This window comes from Trichosurus vulpecula, chromosome 2 (assembly GCF_011100635.1).
Source record: "Trichosurus vulpecula isolate mTriVul1 chromosome 2, mTriVul1.pri, whole genome shotgun sequence".
NCBI classification, from domain to species: domain Eukaryota; kingdom Metazoa; phylum Chordata; class Mammalia; order Diprotodontia; family Phalangeridae; genus Trichosurus; species Trichosurus vulpecula.
In genome coordinates, this window is record NC_050574.1 from 53,025,134 (window position 1) to 53,048,908 (window position 23,775).

At 37.5% G+C, this 23,775-nt stretch overlaps 1 pseudogene; it reads left to right on the forward strand.

The window, feature by feature from the left end:
• Nucleotides 1–4,187, forward strand: LOC118836433 (annotated as a pseudogene).
• The last annotated feature ends 19,588 nt before the right edge of the window (nucleotides 4,188–23,775 follow it).

The window sequence follows — 23,775 nt, forward strand, 5'->3', positions numbered from 1 at the left end:
ATGCGGCAGAGCCAAGGTGGCAGAGTAAAAGCAGGGACTTGCTTGAGCTCTCCTCCAAACCCCCAAATACCTGTTAAAATGACTCTAAATAAATTCTAGAGCCACAGAACCCACAAAATGACAGAGTGAAACAAATCTCTAGCCCAAGATAACCTGGAAGGCTGCCAGGAAGGGTCTAGTATGCCAGGCTGGGAGCAGAGTACTGTCCAACATGGGCTGCTCTGGCACAGACCTGGCTAGAGCAGGCCTCAGGGGATTGAATCACTGGCAGCTGTGGCAGTTTCCAGACTTCTTAACCCACAAACGCCAAAGACAAAGTAGAAGGTCGGTGGGGAAACTCGGTCAGACCTGGGTGAGAAAAGAGTGTGGTTTGGCCTCAACCTTGGGATTGCAAAGGTGACACCTGTACTTTGACCATACCACCTTAGAAGAACTGAAAATTTACAGGTGCTTAGAAGCATCTTTGACAACAGCTGCACAAAACCCCTGAAACTTGGGACAGAGCACTCTCCACTCTGGGAGCAGAGTCCTACCTTGACAAAGATCTCAAACGTCAAGTAATTGGCTGGGAAAATGAGGAAACAGTGTAAAAAATCAGAGTATAGAATCTTACTTTGGTGACAAAGAAGATCAAAACATATAACCAGAAGACAATGAAGTCAAAACTCCTACATCCAAAGCCTCCAAGAAAAATATGAATTGGTCACAGGCTGTGGGAGAGCTCAAAAAGGAGCTTGAAAATCAAGTAAGAGAAGTAGAGGAAAAATTGAAAAGAGAAATGAGGATGGTGCAAGAAGATCATGAAATACAAGTCAACAGCTTGCTAAAGGAGACCAAAAAAAATACTGAAGAAAATAACACGTTAAAAAATAGACTAACTGGAGCAGCTAGGTGGTGCAGTGAGTAGAGTAATGGCCCTGGAGTCAGGAGGACCTGAGTTCAAATCCAGCCTCAGACCCTTGATGCACTTACTAGCTGTGTGACCTTGAGCAAGTCACTTAGCCCCAATTGCCCTGCCTTCCCTCCTCCAGAAAAAGGACTAAAACAAACTAACCCAAATGGCAAAAGAGTTCCAAAAAGCCAATGAAGAGAAGAATGCCTTAAAAAGCAGAACTGGCCAAATGGAAAAGGAGGTCCAAAAGTTCTCTGAAGAAAATAATTCCTTAAAAATTAGAATGGAGCAAATGAAAGCTAATGTCTTTATGAGAAATCAAGAAATTATCATATAGAGCCAAAAGAATGAAAAAAATAGAAGATAATGTGAAATATCTCATTGGAAAAACCACTGGCCTGGAGAATAGATCCAGGAGAGAGAATTTAAAAATTATTGGACTACCTGAAAGCCATGATCAAAATAAGAGCCTAGACATCATCTTTCAAGAAATTGTCAAGGAAAACTGCTCTGATATTCTAGAACCAGAGGATAAATAGAAATTGAAAGAATTCACTGATCGCCTCTTGAAAAAGATCTCCAAAGGAAAACTTCTAGGAATATTGTAGCCAAATTCTAGAGTTCCCAAGTCAAGGAGAAAATATTGCAAGCATCCAGAAAGAAACAATTTGAGTATTGTGGAAACACAATCAGGATAACACAAGATTTAGTAGCTTCTACATTAGGGATCGAAGGGCTTGGAATATGATATTCCAGAGGTCAAAGGAACTAGGATTAAAACCAAGAATCACCTACCCAGCAAAACTGACTTTAATACTTCAGGGAAAAAATGGATGGATGTTCAATGAAATAGAGGACTTTCAAGCATTCTTGATGAATGCTTGAAATGAATGAACAGAAAATTTGACTTTCAAATATAAGAATCAAAAGAAGTATGAAAAAACAAAAAGGAAAGAGAAATTGTAAGGGACTTATTTCACTTGAAATGTTTACATTCCTGCATGGAAAGATGATATTTGTAATCCATGAGACCTTTCTCAGTATTAGGGTAGTTGAAGGGAATATGTGTATATCTATATATATATGTATATAGATATAGATATATATGTATGTGTGTGTGCGTGTGTACACACACACACACACACACACACACACACACACACACATATATGTATATATATATATATATATATATATGTATAGACAGAGGGCGCCGGGTGAGTTGAATATAAAGGGATGATGTCTAAAAAATAAAATTAAGGGGTGAGAGAGGAATATATTGGGAGAAGCAGAAAGGGAGAGATAGAATAGGGTAAATTAGCTCACATAAAAGAGGCAAGAAAAAGCTGTTATAATGGAAGGGAATAGGGGGGAGGTAAAAGGGAATGAGTCAACCTTACTGTCATTGGATTTGTGTTAAGGAGGGAATAGCATAACACGCTTAGTTGGGTATATTACCCTACTGGTAAGTAGGGGAGAAGAGGAGAAGAGGGGGAGGATGATAGAAGGGAGGGCAGATTGGGGGAGGGGGTTGTCAGAAGCAAACACTTTTGAATAGGGACAGGGTCAAAGGAGAAAATAGAATAAATGGGGGGCAGGATAGGATGGAAGGAAATGTAGTTAGTCTTTCACAATATGACTATTATGGAAATGTTTTTCATAACTACGCATGTATAACCTATATGGAATTACTTGCCTTCTTAATGAAGGTGCGTGGGGAGGGAAGAAGGGAGAGAATCTGGAACTTGAAGTTTTAAAAATGAATGTTAAAAATTGTTTTTACATGAAACTAGGAAGTAAGATATACAGGCAAAGGGGTATAGAAATCTATCTTGCCCTACAAAAATGTAAGGGGGAAGGGGATAAGAGGGGTGGGGTGGGGAGTTAGAAGGGAGGGCAGACTGGGGGAAGGGATAATCAGAATGCATGCCATCTTGGGGTGGGGGGTAGGGGAGAGATAGGGAGAAAATTTGGAGCTCAAAATCTCATGGAAATGAATGTTGAAAACTAAAAATTAATTAATTTTTTAAAAAAAGTGCTGCTATAAATATTTTGGTGCAAATGGGGACTTTCTTCTTATTCATGGCTTGCTTGCACATAAGCCCAGTAGTGGAATTTCTGGTTCAAAAGGTTTGGACATTTCAGTCACTTTATTTGCATTATTCCAGATTGTTTTACAAAATGTTTACACCATTTCACAGCTCCACCAACTATATGTTTGTTTAGCTATCGTGTTACTGCCCCTCCAACAATGACTATTGCCATTTTTTGTCATCTTTGCCAATTTCCAGAGTAAACTTTCAGAATAAATTTCCAAGTAAAGTTAAACCTCAGGACTGTTCTGATTTGCCTTTTCTTATTATTAGTGAGTTGGAAAAGTTTTAGTGTGGTTGTGAATACTCTGCTGTTCTTCTTTTGAGAAGTATGTGTTCAAATTCATTGACTAACTTCTCTATTGGACAATGACAGTCATATATGTATATATTATATGTATTCTTATTATATGCATATACATAATTTTTTTAAATCTTGGATGATAAAATTTTTTCACCATTTGACCATTCTGGATGTATTCATTTTGTGTGGGTAGAAGCTTTTCATTTTCATATAATCAAAGTTCTATATTTTATCTTTCGTAATTGCCTCTATCTCTTGTTTGGTCAAGAATATAGCTACCTTGTTAGCCAAAGCTGTAGCAAAGTAGACTTCAGGGACCTTCCTCAGAATTGGTTCTGAGCTTATACAGAAGGATTTAAGAGATGGGCTCAAACTTGTTTGAAACTTGTTCTGATTGGTCGAGGAGCATGCTCCATCAGTTGTCTTCATTGATGAAATTGATGCCATTGGGATCAAAAAGTATGATTCAAATTCAGGGCGGGAAAGAGAAATTCAGTGAATGATGTTGGGACTGTCATGCCAGTTGGATGGGTTTGACTCTAGGAGAGATGTGAACGTGATTATGGGCCAAACTGAATAGAAACTTTGGATCAAACACTAATCAGCCTGGGATGTATTAACTAGACAACTGAGTTCCCTCTGCTAGATGAAAAGACCAAGAAGTGCCTCTTTTGTATTCCTACAAGCAGATTGACTTTGGTAGATGATGTAACTTTAGATAATTTGATCATGGCTAAAGATGACTTGTCTGGAGCAGATATCAAGGCAATTTGTACAGAACCTAGTCTGATGGCCCTGAGAATGTAGAATGAAAGTAAAAAGTGAAGACTTCACAAAATCTGAAAGAAATGTTCTTCATAAGAAACAAGAAAGCACCCCAGAGGGACTCTGTCTCTAAATGAACCATTCTGCCCTCATGAAAGTTGTTGGGACTTTCCATACCCCTCTGAACTAATAACACTGGAAGGACTGAAGGAGCACACATTGCTCCAGTAGGCCTTTATGAGCAAGGTTTTTTGAATATATATATTACTCAGATATAACATGTGGAGAACCTATTGAACTGTGCTAGTCTTTTCTTCATTGTGCTTCACTGTCTTCCACAATAAAACATTCTCTTTCAGAAGGCAAGAAATAAAAATAAAAAAGAATACATCTACCTATTGCTATGGGAGGTCTGCTTCTCTTCTAATTTTTTAATAGTCTGTTCTTTAACATTAAGGTCATGTATCCATTTGGAATGTATTATGAAACACGGGGTAAGGTGTTGGTCTAAGCCTAATTTCTACCATATCACTTTCTAATTATCCAAGCAGTTTTTAATCAAATAAGGAGATTTTTCATTGGCAATCTATGTTTTCTATTTTATCAAACACTGGGTTACTGAGTTCACCTTTTTTTCCTGATTCTCCCTTTGTCTAGTCTGTTCCATTGAACTTTTTATTTCTTAACCAATACCAACTGATTTTTTATAATGCTGTTTTATAATATAATTTGAAATGCTATTTACCTTTCCTGTCTATTTTCAACATCTCCCTTGATATTCACGATCTTTTTTTTCCAATGAATTTTGTTATCTATTCATCAAGTTCTATGAAATATTCCCTAGGTAATTTGATTGGCATTTCATTAAAAATATGAATTAACTTTGGTAGTATTATCATTTTTACTACCTTGGCAGGAAAACTAGGCGGCACAGTGGATAGAGTGCTGGGCCTGGAGTCAGGAAGACGCGTTTTCCTGAGGTTAAATGTGGCCAAAGATACTTACTGACTCTGTGACGCTTGGCAAGTCACTTAATACTGTTTGCTTTAATTTCCTCCTCTGTAAAATGAGCTGGAGAAGGAAATGGCAAACCACTCCAGTATCTTTGCTAAGAAAACCCCAAATGGGGTCAGGAAGAATTGGACACACCTGAAACAACTGAACAACAAGACGAATTTTTAGAACTATATCAAATGGCAAATCACTCCAGTATCCATGCCAAGAATATCTAAATGGGGTCATGAAGATGGACATGGCTGAAAAATGAGTGAACAACAATGATTTGTTCTTTGACCCACTCATTATTTGAGATTTCATTGTTAAGTCTCCATTTGGATCTGTTTCTTTCGTTTATGGCCTCTGGACCAATTTCTATTCTTAGTGCCTTATGGTGCGTAAAGGATGTGTTGACTATTTCTGCCTTTTTACAAGTATTTGCAATACTTCTGTGCCCTAGTACATGGTCAATTTTTCTACAATTGCCATGTGGTACAGAGAAATTGTTTTGCTGTTCTATTTAGAAGACACCATAAGTCTCTTTAGCTCTAGTTTCTCCAAAAATTTTGGTTAAGTTCCTTAGTTTCCCTTAAAAAAACTTTCTGTTAGACTTATCAAAACTAGCACTCATACAACTCTTTAAGGTTCATAAAGTGCTTTACTTATGTTAGCTCAATTCATCCTTAGACCTGTGGAAGGTTGGTGGTATTATCATTCCTGTTTTACAGATAAGAAAACTGAGGCACAGAGAGGTTGAGTGACTTGCACATAGCTAGTATCTGATGTAGGACTTGAACTCAGGTCTTCCTCACTCTCAAGTCCGTTGCTCTACTACTGCATGTAGCTGCCTTGAGCCACACCCATCTATTGACTTGTATTTTGGAGTCCCTGAGGATGGAGAACCTGCAGATACTCACAATCAGTATATGTCTTGGCTGAGATAGAAGCTAAATGAAACTTATGACTTAGAATGCCAGTTACAATGCTGATAGAAACAATTAGTATGATGTCTGATTTCATTGTCAAGATCTTCAACTAAGGGGCAGGTTCACTTGGTGTTCCTAGGAAAACCGAATTTGCAGATTGATGGAAAGATACTTGATGCTTAATTGTAGAGAGCCTACAGATAAGATAGCCCCAAATATTAGAGGCGGCCCTGGAAGGACAATGGATTGTAACAACATATCACCTGTAGGTGCATTGGTCAGAGTCCCTGATGATTTAACTCAGTGGGTGCTAAACAGCAGAGACTATCAAGCAAAGTGCCACACCAGTCAAGTGAAGACTGAACCATGCAGTGATTCAGACATTGACATTTCAAGTGACAAAGGTGCTGTGCACCATACCCCAATTATCAATTTAAATAATAGAAGAAGACCAAACCCAGATGTAGTGAGGTGATACAATGGATAGATCATTGACCCTGGAGTCAGGAAGATCTGAGTTCAAATCCACACTGTTGTGGAAAATAAAGACACTGAGTTATATCCAGACAATTCATTTACAAGGCAGGTGGTTGCAGAAACAAATTGGATCCAAGGCTCTTGGTTAGCAGAAGGACCCAGAGGATCATGGTTCTTTGACTTTTATATGATTTTTACCTAGTACAATAGGGTAACAGGAATGTACCAGCCAAACTGTGATTAGATTGAGGCATACACTGATGTCTCATGAGTGGGAGAGGGGAGCATTTATTGAAAACATTTGAAGGACATGAAACTCAAAGACAACAATGTTTAGAAGTGACTCTTATACACTTGTATACTCCACAAAATGGAGTCACTTTGGTTTAACAAGACTCAGACAATTAATAGTTATGTGACCCCCAGCAAGTGACCCTTTTTCTGTCTGTTCCTTTATCTGTAAAATGAGATAATTAAGGCACCTACCTCCAAGGGTTGTTGTGAGGATTAAGTGAGATATTTTTTGCAAACTAGCACTATATAAAAAAGCCTGTGTATAAGTACTGTATAAATGCTAGCTATTAGGACTTGAGCTGTAAATATACAACCTATAACTTGAAATAACACTGCAGGCTGGCCTAGATCCTCTACAAGTTCAAGTTTAGGTAGGTAGAACTGTATTTTGATAAGGAATACAGTTAACCTATACTAGCTTATGTATAGAGGCTTACAGGCCAGCATATTTCAGGACAGCTAGGTGTCTTTAATCAGTGCCCAGTCTAACCTATAATTTCTTAGAGGAAAGTGGAAAATTGGCTCTTCACATCCCCTGATGATAGTGCCCTGGGAAGGACTAGGACTCTCATGAGCTCTGAGCTGCGCATGGTTGCAGGAGCAATAGTGCTGGGAGGGCTTCCACTAAGCTGGGAATTTTTGGGCTCAGCCCTGTGGCAGGAGAGGCTGGTTGTAGCAATGGTGACAGAGGCAGTGCATTTCAAAGGAGCAAGGACCCAGAATGGGAGCTGGAGCTGGAGCCTGTGGGGCTGGGGTCTAAGCATTGAGCCATAGTAGCCTATGGAGACATGAGGTTGAGATTTCCTCTGCTTTCAGGGGTCAGAATGGGGTGGTGATGAATGACTTTCCATTTGGTGGGATAGGTACTAGACTGTGAAATAGGGCCACATCTTCGTTCTCCCTCCTTTCTATGTGAATAGGTCATGTTGGTGCTTTTTGAGAACAAAGGACAACAACTAACCAGAAACTCGAATAGGGCTAAAAGCTAATTTCAACATTTGTTCTGTCCTGTAAAATTACTTTTCTAATTTCTTTTAAAGTAGTTTTTTGCTGCCTAGATAAAACAAAATTTTTAACTCCTGTTTATGTGTATGTTGACTTATTCGTGAAGAAGGGGAGCTGTTTTAGGGAGGAATGGTGTTCAGGAACTGGTACTACAGAAAGAACTAGAGTTTGAGCCCTGGTCCCCCAAAGCACCAGGCTTTCTTCTGCCAGGGAGCTCATTTTGATTTATTGATAATGTTTCGATAAACTTCCTAAAAGGCAGAACTAAATCGGAGCTGGAGTTCTCCTTCTTTGTCGAGAATAAAAAACAAATTACTCTCTTAGATGAGATTGGGCTATTGGGACTCATTGTCTCCTCCCAGGCATACCCAGAGTTATTTCTCTGTAGAGGGAGATCTAGGGTGGTGACCCAGACACTCAATAAGAATTTAGTAAGACCATAAACTGGGAGTGGGTACTTCCCAGTAGAAAAAGAAAAGGTGTGGCTCTATGTTCCTGGAAATATCCACATTCCAAAGGTGGGGCCAGAAGAGGGAGTGAATTCTTTCCCTGCTTTAGCTTCATCCCCTACTTCAAGGCATGGAACACTGAATCAGACCCCATAATTCCTCTTTCCTATTATCACCTCCTGCCTTCCCTTCTCTCTTCTCTTGCCTCATTTCTCCCAAATGTCTTCTTTGTCTTCTTGACCTCAATGTTCTCCCAATCCATTATGATTGTGCTGGCCATGTTTTCCTCTCTTCAAAGACTTTACCTCTTAGTTGATTAATTCAGCTTCTGATGCTATCCTTGTAAAGAGCATTAGTTTTATTATTGGCCTGTGAAAAACACATATCTTGTAATGACTCTGTTTACCCTCTGTGTGGTAGACACATAGCTTATTGCTTTGCTTTTCTAATAAGGTTTTGTTCTTTAGGAACCAGTCTCCCTTAGCTCCTACTCAATATCTTCTGAGTTAAGTCAAGATATATAACTTCCCCCAATTCCTGTCTTACCACTGTCTTTAGAGATACATTACATGGTCCTTTCAGGAGGAGTAAACCATGTAGTCAGGCTGGGGAGAGATCTCTTGGCACCCTTGTCTAGCTGACATTGAGGTGGTCAATGAGTTTCTGTTTTGGATGATGGATGTGTGATAGACACTCTTGTTTCCTTTTTGAGCTAAAAGCTCAGATCCTTTTAATTAGAAATACTAAATTTTGATGATTTGTTTCCCATCTGGCTACTCAGAACCAAGATGGGAGAAGCCCTCACCTTCTCATTGTTTTGGGGGATTGGCACACTTGCCAGATGTTGGTTTAAAATGGACTCATGGCGGGGAGGAATGGGGAAGGTATCATCACAGAAAACTGGCCATCCATCCCTGCAGCAAGTGATTCTTGCTGATGCTGCTGTCTTGGATTTCTCTCTTCCCAGAGAGACACCAGGGATTGCAACAAAGGGAAGAGGGTCAGCTCATTGTAGCAGTGTCCCACATCAGCCATGCATTTGATGTTGGTGGAGCTCCCCTCACTCCCTCAGAGTACAAGAAGTTGAGACCCAGTGGAGGACTGTGTTAAATGGGGCTGTGTTGAATGGAACTGGACCAGGGGCTGCTGATTTATACTTATCCTGTGTATCTTCTAGGAAATATCTCCAGCTTTATAACTTTAGTTCTTTCTCAAGTTGTCATTTCCAGCGGATCTGCTTTCATTTTGCCTTCATTTTGGAACTGATTACATAGCTTATTCCTATTTCTCACATAGAATGCCTGCTCACTCTTCCATGGGTAGGAGCATGGGGGGTAAAGATGTTAACATTTAACATTAACACTGACTTAGAATTTTCTAGGTTTAGTAAAATCCCCGTATTTTCCCCTTTTCTGGGGGTGAGGCAGTGATGAGTCTGGGAAATTGTTCTCTGAGCAATCACCAGAGGAAATCTGAGGTCAACACTGTGTGTTTGGTCTCTGGCCAGGTATGTTCCTCATATTAGTTACAAATATCAGTACCATTCTCCACCCTCCACCTCCTATCCCCTCCCTGAATGGGTAGGGTTAAGAATTAGTTACAGTTGGAAGATATAGAAGAGTTCATCCAGGAAATGGCTAGAATCCAGGATTGGAGATTGGGATCATATTCCTTTGCACTGATGAGTGCAGCAACTGGGAGGTTTTGGGGAAAAGAAAGTGTAAGGATCACGACATTATTTTCAAATCATACAGCAGTGATAGCTAACATTTATATAATATTTGAACTGTTAAAAAGTACTTTTCTTACATGACCTCACTGGATTCTCACCACAACCCTGGAAGCTAAGTATTATAGGTATTATTATCCCCAGTTTATAGATAAGCAAACCAAAGATGGGAGATGTTAGGTGGCTTGCTCATGGTGACACAGCTACTAAGTACTGGAAGTTAGATTTGAACCCATATTTTGCCTAACTTCAGTTATGGTGCTTTTAGCACTACTATACCAGGGGACCTCTCATCTTATCCTTGGCAACTCAGACCCTATCTAGAGCTTTGGGGTCCATTGTTAGCTTAATAACATCCTTGAGGTACATTTACATAGCCTTTTCCAATTCAGAACATATTTTACATACATTGTCTCATTTGATGCCAACAGCCTTGTGAAATAGGCAGCACCAAGATTTTTCTGTCTCATTTTATAGGTGAGGAAATTGAGGCCTAGAAAAATCACAATACTAGTCAGGTCACAAGGCTAGTAAGATCCAGAGCCAGAGCTTAAACCCAGGTCCTCTGACTACAATCTAGTGTTTTTTGTTTCATTGGCAAAACAATGAACAGTTCCTTACACTTATATGGCATTTTTATTTTTTAATATGCTTTTTCAACCTATCATTACCTCCTTTGTATCACCAAAAAATATTTGATCGCAGAATCATCCATTTAATGTTTATTTAGCACCTACTGTGGCAAGGCATTATTTCACTAGCTCCTAGGAATAAAAATGTGTGAGGACATAAATCTTTGCTATTGTAACGTGATACTATGTCTTCCCCATGAGTCAGAGTTGCCTGCCTTCCTGACTCTTTTTTTTTCCATGTCATAGAGTTGTGGAGAAGGGGAAAGAGGAAGAAGGGAATAAGCATTTACATATGTGAATTCACATTCACTATGTGGTGTTAAGTGCTGGGTATGAAAAAAAAAAAGACCCCAAACAATCCATGCTCTCAAGGGCCTCAGTCTAATGGAGGGGACAACATGCAAACAACTATGTAAAAATGAACTATATATAGGATAAATTGGAAATAATCAGTAGGAGGAAGGCATGAGAATTAGGAAGGATTGACAAAGGTTTCCTGAGAAAAGTGGGATTTTAGCTGGGTCTCAAAGAAGCCGGGAGGTGGAGGGGAAGAGTCAGAGCATTCCAGCCATGGGAGATAGCAAGAGAAAATACTCAGTTGGAGGTGGAATATTTTGAGCAATGAGCAGCAAAGAAGCCAGTGTCACCAGATTGTAGCATACCATGTCTTCTGACTTTGCAGTCTGCCAACCTCATCAAACCACAGAATGTTATAGGTTGAAGTGTCTCCAAGATGGGGGAGTGAAAGGTAGCATTACAGTCTAGGTCTCCCCCTACCTCTTCTCAATGACGTCCTACAAGACATCAGAATGAATTCTGATCAGGAAAGTCATGAAGAAGTCACAGTCAGTAATATTTTCCAGCCCAGGATGGCTCAAGGAGTACAAGTCTGTGGATTCTAGAAATGAGGCCTTCCCAGGAATGTGTGACAGCAGTGGTAGGGAGCATTCTAGTGCTCAGAGGCTGAGAGAAGGCCAAGACAGGTGCCAGAAAGACATCCCTAAGTAAGCAGTGGGCTAGGGAACAGATACCATCTGGCAGCTCAGTCTCCCACCACCCAGTTCCTGGTCATGGATCCAGGACAGATAAAAGCTGTAGCCCTAGATGTTCAGTAAGCATGGAACAAGTTTCAAGAAACAAATGGTATAATAATCATAAGGAATTAAAACACAGTGAAACTGTTTATATTCTTATGTCAGGAAATCATCTATGTAGTCCTCACAACTTTATTCTCACCAGGGATCATAGAGGGCTTGAGTGTAATTAGACAGAGGGCTTGGGTGTGATTCTCTTGTGTTTGGATGATCTCAAAAGAAGAATGGAATGGCTTGGGAAGAATGGACTGGGAGAAAAGGGAAGGGAGATGAAGAATGAGGAAAATTATATAATGGGGGACACCAAAGGGGAATAACAAAGAGGTTGCAGTGGTGGGGTGGGGGGGAACACACTTGAACTTCACTCTCATCTGAGCTGGTTAAAGGAGAGAAGAGCACATATATACATAGTCAGGTACAAAAATACATCTTACCTGATAGGAAAATAGGAATGAATGGGGTTAAGGGAAAAAGCAGGAATGAGAGGGTAGAAGCATTAGTCAGCAACAAAACATACTGTTAAAGATAGGGCAGGGAACAACTACAAAAAAGGATAAATAAGAAAGTATGGGATTGTAAGGGCAAGCAAAGTGGGACTTTTTGTTGCATTTTGTTTTGGAGTGCTTCTCAGCACTAAGGCAATCAAGTGCCTTTGATTGTGGGAAGGCCCACACCCTTTTGCTAGTTACGTCATGAGAGGTTCGAAGCCCTCAAGAGCTGTGAAGCCCTCGAGAGGTATGAAGCACTCTGACTCTTAAGAAATGTATATATACTCTGAAGTTAGCATTTTGTTGGGGGCACACTTGTTGAAAGAGTGTTGGTGACGAGACTCTGGGTAGCTGTTGAAAGCCCCCCAGCTTTGAAAAACCCAGATGTTGGTGCTTCTCTGGTAACTATGTATTGTGATTTGGTCAGACATAAATCTCTCTGTTGAACTGTTTATATTGTCTCTGTTCGTAATTTCTGTTTGTATTTGCTCTGAAGTTCAGGGTGCTGGCTTTTCTCCCTGTGAGAGATGGGTAAAAGTTAGGGAAAGTTAGGTTTCCACAGAAGAGTTAATTGAGTTCCACAAAATAATTAATGAAGCATCAGCTTGAACAAAAAAGGGAATAAAAATTAACTAAGGTAGATGGACCCAGCCAATGAGAGAATAGCTAGTGGTTATCTGAGCAGGGTGTTAGGAAAACTGGTCTAAACTGGCCAGATAATGGTCAGGGTTGAAGAGAAAACTGAGTCAAATGGCTACCACACATGCTTAATTGGCTAATTGAATATTATCTTACCCACAGGTAGGAGTTTTTTGCCATTTTTGAATATGGGACATATGATGAGGGAGGGGGGGGATGTACTTGTAAATATCAAGGAGAGAACATGCCAGGGGTGTGTAGGGAAGATTGTGACCCAGAAGGGAATGGACCAATCTGTCCTCTGAAGGGAGGTACTGAGCTGATGGTGCATCAAACTATATCAGTCTAACAGAATAAAACTGGTCTCACTCCTGTATTCTCCATTCCCTCTTCCTAAAGAAGGGTGGAGTCCACTCCTGGCCAGGAACGTTTACCAGTTCCTTTGAATTCCTTAATAATAGTAAATTGCCCTTGATACCCAAATTTCAGTGTCAAGCATATTTCTAACACCCCTGAACTAAGTTAATGATATATGTATGTTTAATTAAAGTGAGATTGTTAACCCCTTAAAGTTGCTTTCCTTAGAAAAGCAAATCAAAGAACCTGTGCTGGCAGCCCTTCTGTGTGCTGGTGTTGTTGGTCTTACATAGCCACAGTAGTGGCAAGCAACGCTGTCGTTACAAGGATGGAACGAAATACACAATTGGCCCAAGTTGGCACAACAGCTCTGTAGACCTTCAATTTGGTAGTCAGTCTAACACCTCTTCTCTCCCAGATTTTCCTTTGGAGTCTCTCAAACACTGAGTAACTCTGGCAACGTATGCTTCAACCTCCTTATCCATGTGTACATCCATGGAAAGTATACTGGCAAAGTAAGTAAACTTATCCACAGTGTTCAAAGCTTCTCCATTTGCTGTAACTGATGGTTCCACATATGGATTGTGTGGTGTTGGCTGGGGGAGAAGAAACTACATTTTTCTAAAATGCACATAGACAATATCAATACTGAACGTATATGTTTCTAAGGGTTAGCATCTAAATTCTTAGAGAAATGACAGAGTCAAAGAAAAAAATATAGAAAAAATAATTTCATTGAAGGTAATGACAACAACAAGACAATTCACCAAATTGTGTGGAGAAATGAAGGAGGATCTGAGGCCAGAGGCACCATTCCCTATACCCTAGGTGTAGAGGTGATTACAAAAATTAAGATATTAAGAAAAATGCATGGGCAAAGGAGAAGGAATCCAACCATAGAGAGTTACTATGGGAACAGAGAAGACTTGGGTTTGTCTTCAGAGGAGGACAGTGAAGCAAAGAAACCCTTTTCTACCTCAAAGACTAATGTCAAATGGTCACCTGTCCAAAAAGAATTCATAGGAGAACTTAAAAAAGACTTTAAAAATCAAAACAGAGAGATTGAGGAAAAACTAAAAAAAAAGGTAAGAACAATCCAAGAAAGGCAAGATAATGAAAATAAAGCCAATCAATTAGAAAAGGAGATCCAGAAACTTAAAGAAGAAAACAACTTCTTGAAAATCAGAATTGGGCTAGGGTGAAGTTAAAAGAGATCAGGAAATGATAAAACAAAATATAAAGAATGAAAAAATAGAGGAGAATGTGAAACATAAGAAAAGCAACTGACCTGGAGAACAGATGAAGAAGTGAAAACATAAGAATAATCAGACTACCTGAAAGCTATGATCAAAAAAAGAATCTTGATACAATAATACAAGAAATAATTAAAGAACACTGTCCTGAAGCATTAGAACAAGAGGGGAAAGTAGAAATAGAAAAAATTCCCTGATCACCACCCGAAAGAGATCCTGTGAGGAAAACCCACAGGAAGAGGTTAAAGGGGAATATAGAAGGATATTTAGATTAATGGCAATGGGAGGACAAGGGGGGGATATTTAGAGGAGATGGTGAGAGAATAGGTCAAAGGGGCATATCAAAGGGTGTTCAGATTTATAGGAATGGGAGGATAAGGGAGGGATCATTGAAGGCAGGGTAGGTTAAATAATAGGAGGGAAAGGTAGGGGGTAGAAATAAAATAGAAGAGTCAGGAGGGATAGGAGATATACATAAACATAAAAACAAAGATTAGGAGTAGAATCTCTTAGGGAAAGTATATGTTTATATATGTATCTATGTATGTACCTATGTATGTATGTGTATAATATATGTATACATGCATGTGTATATCGGTATCTATATATAAATATATCCATGCTTAGTTGTAGCCTGGAGGGGGAGAGGAAGGGGGAAAAAATAACAAACTGGAAAGCGCAAAGTGTAGAACAAAAGAAAACATACAAGGAAGCAAAGAAAAGATGGACAGCTTTCAACGCAGCACATAGTATTTAATATATAGGCCATCTTGAAATGGAAATTTATTGCTATATATTTTGAATCCTCTCTTATATTCTGCTGCGCACATGGCATGTTTTTTCTTTTCTTATTTTATATTTAAGTTTATGTTTCTTTTTCTTTTCTTATTGTGTATTTAAGTTTTAGTATTCAAGTCTAAAATTTAAAAAAAGATTAAAAAAATATTATCAAGGAAAACTATCCTGATGTCCTTGAACCATAAGGTAAAATAGTAATGGAAAGTATCCATTGATCACCTCCTGAATGAGATCCCCAAATAAAAACTCCAAGGAATATTGTAGCCAAATTTTGGAATTGTCCCATCAAGGAGAAAATATTGCAAGCAGCCAGGAAAAAAAAAACCACAATTTAAATATTGTGGACCCACAGTCAGGATTATGCAAGACTTAGCTTCTACATTAAAGGATTGCATGGCTTTGAATATGATATTTTGGAAGGCAGAGGAGCTTGGGTTATAACCAAGAATCAACTACCCAGCAAAATTGAGCATAATCATTCAGGGGAAAAGATGGATATTCAATTAAATAGGGGACTTTCAATCATTCTTGATGAAAAAACCAGAGCTGAACAGAAAATTCGATCTGTAGATACAAGACTCAAGAGAAGCATAAAAAGGTAACTAGGAAAGAAAAAAGTCATGTTTTTCAATAAGGTTAAACTATTTACATTCCTACATGGGAAGATGATACTTGTAACTCTTGATAATTGTATCTTTATTATGGCATTTAGAAGGGGTATACATAGACAAAGTATGTGGGTATAACTTTAATGTGATGATAAAAATAATTAAGGGGCAAAAAAAGGATTGTACTAGGAGAATAGGAAAGGGAGAGGCAGAATAGGGTAAATGATATCACGTAAAGAGACACAAAGACCTAATGCAGTTGAGGGAAAGAGGGGAGGGGGGGGGTGAGCACTGTTTGAACCTTACTCTCATTGGATTTGTCTCAAAGAGGGAATAACACACATTCAATTGCTTATAGAAATCTCTTACTCTATAGGGAAGCAGGAAGAGAAAGGGGAAAGAAAAGTGGGGGTGGATAGAATGGAGGGCAGAAAGGTAGTAGGGGAAAGAAAAGGAAGGGGGGCTGATAGAAGAAAGGACAGATTGAGGGAGGTGGTGGTCAGAAGCAAAACACTTGTGGGGAAGGAAAGGGTGAAAGTAGAGAGAAAAGTATAAACGGGAGGGGATAGGATGGAGAGAAAGACACAGATAATAATCATAACTGTGAATGTGAATAGGATGAACTCTCCCATAAAACAGAAGTGGATAGCAGAGTGGATTAAAAACCATAATCCTACAATATGTTGTTTACAAGCAACACATATGAAGCAGAGAGATACACACAGAGTAAAGGTAAAAGACTGGAGCAGAATATACTATGCTTATTAAGTAAAAAAAAAAAAAGCAGAGGTGATCTCAGACAAAGCAAAAGCAAAAATAGATCTAATTAAAAGAGATAAGGAAGGAAACTACATCTTGCACCAAGTAGTATAGCATTCAAATTCTTAGAGAAGTTAAGTGAGTTACAGGAAGAAATAGACTGCAAAACTATACTATTGGGCTCCCCCTTTCAGAACAAAATGAATCTAATCACAAAATAAATGAAAAAGAAATTAAGGAAGTGAATGGAATTTTAGAAAATTATATATGGTACACCTCTGGAGAAAATCGAATGGGGATAGAAAGGAATTTACCATTTTCTCAGTAGTACATGGCACCTATATAAAAACTGACAATGTACTAGGGCATGAAAACCTCACAATCCAATGCAGAAAGGTAGAAAAGTACAGCAACCAAATTACCTTTTCAGATCATGATGCAATAAAAATTATATGTAATAAAAATAGACTAAAATCAATTGGAAACTAAATAATCTAATCCTAAAGAATGAGTGGGTCAAACAACAAATCATAGAAGCAATCAATAACTTCATCCAAGAAAATGACAATAATGAGACAATATACTAAAACTTATGGGATGCCTCCAAAGCAGTTCTTGGGGGAAATTTTATATCTCTAAGAGCTTACATGAATAAAATAGAGAAAGAGGAGATCAATGAATTGGACACTGTGGTCCTAATGTGATTAAAGATCTTCTCTGCCCATTAATCCCATTAATAGTTCTCAGTTAAAGCTAGTTAATGGAAGCTTTTTTAGGAATAAATGGAGTTTTCCTTAAAATGATAAGTAACATTTATTTAAAACCATCAGCAAGCATTATATGTAATGGGAATAAGCTTTTTTAGGGGATGCTGGTTGGTAGGAAGGTCCACACCCTTTTGCTAATTAGGTCACAAGGAGTATGAAGCCCTTGGGCCCTAAAAAGAGTATATATACTCTGAGGGTAGCAGTTAAGAACTCAGAGCTGCAAGGGCTCTCAGAATTACAAGCTTTCAGAACTGCAGGAGGAGAGGATGCAGGCAAGCAGACAGCTAGGATTTGTGAGTGAGTGTTTAAGGGGAGGCCTCAGAGGAAGTGAAGGTTTTGGGATGGCTTGGCTCCCTGCTGCGATATTGTGTTTTAAGTTCCTTGCTGTTATAATGAAGTGGACTTACTGGTTTTGGAATATACTGGCTGCTATGTTGAATTGGAGTTACTGGTTTGGGGATTTGATCCTTTGGTGTTTGAATAAATGTTTTACTTCTCCTGCCTTATATTAGGTGATGCAGAACTATACAGGCATATTCATAGTTACCATCGATATTGTGACACTTGCCTTATTGATACAGGCATGCAACTAAAAAAGCTAGAGAAAGAACAAATTAAAAATCCCCAATTAAATGCCTAATTAAAAATTCTGAAAATTAAAGGAGAGATTAATAAAACTGAAAGTAAGAAAATGATTAACAAATAAAATTAAGAGCTGCTTTTATGAAAAAACCCAATAAAACAGATAAACCTTTGGTTAATTTTATTAAAAAAAAAGAAAACCAAATTACCAGTATCAAAAATGAAAAGGGTGAGCTCACCACCCATGAAGAGGAAATTGAAACAATATTAAGGAACTGTTAGCCCAATTTTATGCCAATAAATCTGACGATCTAAGTAAAATGGATGAATATTTACAAAAATATAAATTGCCCGGATTAACAGAAGAGGAAATAAAATACTTAAATAACCCCATTTCAGAAAAAGAAATTGAACAAGCCATCCATGAACTCCCTAAGAAAAAAGTTGCCAAGGCCAGATTAATTTGCAAGTGAATTCTACCAAACATTTAAAGAACAATTAATTCCAATGCTATACAAACTATTTGGAAAATAGGTGGAGTCCTATCAAATTCCTTTTATGATACAAATACGGTGTTCCCAATGAGATCAGGGGTGAAACAAAAGATGTCCATTATCACCATGGTTATTCAATATTGTACTAGAAATCTGTAGCAATAAGAGAAGAAAAAGAAATTGAAGGAATTAGAATAGGCAATGAAGAAACAAAGCTATCACTCTTTGCAGGTGATATGATGATATACTTAGAGAATCCTAGAAAATCAACTAAAAAACTAAAATAAATAACAACTTTAGCAAAGTAGTTGGATATAAAATAAACCCACATAAATCATTAGCATTTCTATATATTTACTAACAAAGCCCAACAGCAAGAGATAGAGAAATTCCATTTAATGTGACTGTAGACAATATAAAATATTTGAGAGTCTACCTGCCAGGACAAACCCAGAAACTATGTGAACACAATTACAAAACATGTTTCCCACAAATAAAGTCATATCTAGCTAACTGGAAAAATATCAGTTGCTTATGGATACTAATGGGTATATGAAGTAATATAATAAAATTGACAATTCTGCCTAAAACATCTTACTTTTTTCAGTGCCATACAAATAAAAATACCAAAAATTATTTTGTAGAACTGGAAAAATAATAACAAAATTCATCTGGAAGAACAAAAAGTCCAGAATATCAGGGGAATTAATGAAAAGAAATGCTAGAGAAGGTAGCCTAGCCATACCAGATCTTAAACTGTATTATAAAGCAACAATCATCAAAACTATTTGGTACTGGCTAAGAAATAGGGTGGTGGATCAGTGGAATAGGTTAGGTACACAAGACATGGTAGTTAATGATTGTAGTAATCTACTGTTAGATAAACCCAAAGACTTCAACTTCTGGGATAAGAACTCACTATTTGACAAAAACTGCTAGAAAAACTGGAAAATAGTATGGCAGAAACTAGGCTTAGACCAACATCTTACACTGTATACCAACATGAGGTCAAAATTGGTATATGATTTAGACATAAGGGGTGATCCCATAGGTAAATTAGCTGACCAAGGAATAGCCAGATCTATGGAGAAGGGAAGAATTTATGACCAAACAAGAGATAGAGTAAATTATGAAATGCAAAATGGATAATTTTGATTACATCAAATTAAAAAGATTTTGCACAAACAAAGCCAATGCAACCAAGATTAGAAGGGAAGCAGAAAGCTGGGAAACAATTTTTACTTTCAGTGTCTCTGATAAAGGCCTCATTTCTAAAACATATAGGGAATGGAGTCAAATCTATAAGAATACAAGTCATTCCCCAATTGATAAATGGTCAAAGGATATGAACAGGCAGTTTTCAGATGAAGAAATTAAAGGTAACTATAGTCATATGAAAAAATGCTCTAAATCATTATTGATCAGAGAAAGGCAAATTAAAACAACTCTGAGCAGTACCAAGGAAAATGATAAATGTTGGAGAAGATGTGGGAAAATTGGAACACTAAAGCTTTGTTGGTGGAGTTGTGAAGTAATCTATTTTGAAGAGAAATTTTCAACTATTCCCAAAGGGCTATAAAACTGAGCATACCCCTTGATCCAGCAATACCTGTACTAGCTCTGTATCCCAAAATACTCATAAAAAAGGTAAAAGGACTCACATGTGCAAAAATATAGCAGTTTTTTTGTGGTGACAAAGAATTGGAAATTGAAGGGATCAATTGGGGAATGTCTGAACACATTGTGGTATATGAATGCATTGGAGTACTATTGTTCTATAAGAAATGATGAGCAGGTGGATTTCAGAAAATCCTGGAAAGACTTACACACACTGATGCTGAGTGAATAGAGCAGATCCAGAAGAACATTGTACATAGCAAAAGTAACATTATGCAATGACCAATTTTGATAGACTTAGCTCTTCTGAACAAAGTGATGACCTAAGACAATTTCAGAAGACTCAGGTTGGAAAATACTATCCACATCCAGAAAAAGAACTATGGAATCAATGCATATCGAAGCATAGTATTTTCTCTTTTTTCTTTCTTGTGGTTTTTCCCTTTTGTTCTGATTCTTCTTTCACAACACGGCTAATTTGGAAATATGTTTAATATGAGTGTAGGTGTAGAGCCTATATCAGATTGCATGTTGTCTTGCGGTGGGGGGGGTGGTGGGGAGGAGAGGAAGGGAGAAAAAATTTTGGAACTTGAAAGCTTATAAAAGTGAATGTTGAAAACTAACAAATAAATAAATAAATGATTAAAAAATAGATGAGAAATTAGCTAACTCAATTAAGAAAAAGAACAAAATCACATTACCAGTAACAACAATAAAAAGATGAATTCACAACCAATGAAGAAGAAATAAAAGCAATTATTAGGACCTATTTCACCCAATTATATTCTAAAAATGATCATTTAAAATGAAATGGATGGATATTTAGAAAAATATAAATTTCCCAGATTGACAGAACGAGAAGTAGAACACTTAACCCCATCTTTTAAAATTGAACAAATTATAAAAGAACTATCAAAGGAAGGAAAAAAAAACGGGATCAAATGTCTTCACAAGTGAATTCTACCAAACATTTAAAGAACAGTTAATTCCAATACTACACAAAGTGTTTGAAAAATGATCCTACCAAAAAGAAAATATCCTACCAAATTCCTTTTATGACACACATATGGTCTTTATACCTAAACCAGGGAGAGTCAAAACAGAGAAAGAAAAACCCACAACAATTTCTCAAATGAATACTGTTGTAAACTTTTAAAATAAAAATATTAGCAAAGAGACAAAAAATATGTCACAAAGATCATGCTGTATGACCAGGCTAGATTTATACCAGGAATAAAGGACTATTTCAATATTAAATAAGGCATAAGCATAATTTGCTCCTTCAATAACAAATTCAACAAAAATCATACAATTATTCCAATAGGTGCATAAAAGCTTTCTGACAAAATACAAAACCCATTCCTGTTAAAAACACTCAATAGCATAGGAATAAATGAAGCTTTCCTTAAAATGAAAGTATATCTTTCTAAAATCAAGAGCAAGTAAGGTCACAGGTAAAGCAAGGTTCTCCATTATCACCATTATTAATCAATATTATACTAGAAATAGAAATAGCATTAAGTTAAGAAAAAGAAATGAAAGGAGTAAGTATAGGCAAAGAGAAAACAGCACTTACTTTTTGCAGATAATATGCTAGAAAACTTAATGAGTAATGAACAACTTCAGCAAAGTTACAGGACAGAAAATAAGCCCATACAAATTATCAGCAGTTCTGTATGTTACCACCAAACCCAACAGGAAGACATAAATTCTATTTAAAATCACCATGGACAGAATAGATAAACACGAGAACTATATTAACACAATTACAAAGCACTCCACACAAATAAATATAGATGTACATACTTAGAATATTAATAGCTCACGGGTAAGCTGAACCAGTATAATAAAAATGACAACACTGCCTAAATTAATTTCCTTATTTAGTACCATACCAGTCAAACTACCAAGCTACCATATTATTTACTATATAGAGGTTGCAAAAATAATAAAATTCATATTATAGAACAAAAGATCAAGGATATCAAAGGAACTGGAAAAAAGGAAGGGAAACTAGCAGTTCCAGATCTCAAACTATGTTATACAGTTGTAATATCTAAACAATTTGGCACCAGGTAAGAAATAGAGTAATCAGTGGAATAGATTAGGCACACAAGATACTGAAGCAAATGAGCACAATAACCTAGTGTTCGATAAATCCAAATATTCCAGCTATTGTGGCAAGAGCTCATTATTCAACAAAAGCTGTTGGGAAAACTGGAAAGTAGTCTGGCAGAAACTAAGTATAGGCCAACATCTCACACTGTATGAGAAGATAACATCAAAATGATTTAGATTTAAAGAGTGACATCATAAGCAAATTAGTGGAGCATGGAAGAAATTACATGTCAGGTCTGTGCATAGAGGAAGAGTTCCATGACTAAGCAAGAGAAAGAGAAGTTCACAGGAGGTAAAATGGAGAATTTTGCTTACATAAAATTAAGAGGTTTTTGCACAGACAAAACCAATGCAGCTATAATTAGGAAAAAAAAACAGCAAGTGGAAAAAATTCTTGCAGCATATTTCTCTGATAAAGGTCTCATTTCTAGAATTATGAGAAACTGAGTCAAATTTACAAAAACAGGAGCCACTCCTCAACTGATAAATGATGAAAGGATATTAATAGGCAATTTTCAAAGGAAGAAATCCAGACCCTCAATAAGCATATGAAAATATGTTCTAAATCACTAATATTTAGAGAAACCAAGTTAAAACAACTTTGAGGTACCATGTCACATCCATCAGATTTGCTAAGATGACAAAAAAGGAAAATGACAAATACTGGAGGAACTGTGGAAAAATATATACACTAATGCACTGTTGCTGGAGCTATTAACTAGTCCAACCATTCTGGAAAGAAGTTTAGAACAATGTCCCCAAAGCTATTAAACTGTGCCCTTTGACCCAGTGATACAACCACTAGGACTATACCCCCAAGAGATTAAAGAAAACTCACTTCATTTTGCATCTGATGCCCTGCCTGGTTTCAACTCTATGGAACTTGATGCCCCTTTTAGGATAAACTTAGCACTTCTAAACTCACTACCATGGTGCTAACTCAAGCCCTGATTAATACCACTTCTCTCAGTCTCATTTCCCCTCTTATTGGAGGCCTAGAGGCCAGAATACCAAACTTCTCTCAATATCTTTCTCTATAGAAGGCAAAGACTGGACTTTTTGACTCATTACACACTATTTGCTGCTCTGCCTGATCTGAGCTCCATAGAACATACTGCCCTCATGTCCCATTCTACTCCCCTACCTGCCTTCACCTCTCCTCCCTCTTTTTGTGTGTTGTGTCTCCCTTTATATTGTAAGCTCTTTGAGGACAGAGACTATCTTTCTTTTTCATTAATTGTATACTCAGGGCTTGTTACAGTGCCTGTCACATAGTAGGTGTTTAATAAATGTGTATTAGATTGGATGGAAAAGAGGAATAGGATCCATATGTACAAAAATATTTATGGTAGCTATTTTTTTTGATGGCAAAAATTGGAAGCCAGTGGACAAATTGTTTCCTTGCTTGCTGGGCACAGTGCTTATTGATTGGCAATGGCTGAACACATTATGGTATATGACTGTGATGGAAAACTATTATGCTATATGAAGTAATGATGTAAATGATTTCAGAAAAACCTGGGAAGACTTGTATGAACTGATGAAAACTGAAGCAGGGAGAACAATTTATACAATAACAGCAATACTGTAAAAATATTAAAATTTGAAAGACTTACTAACTCGGATCAACACAATGATG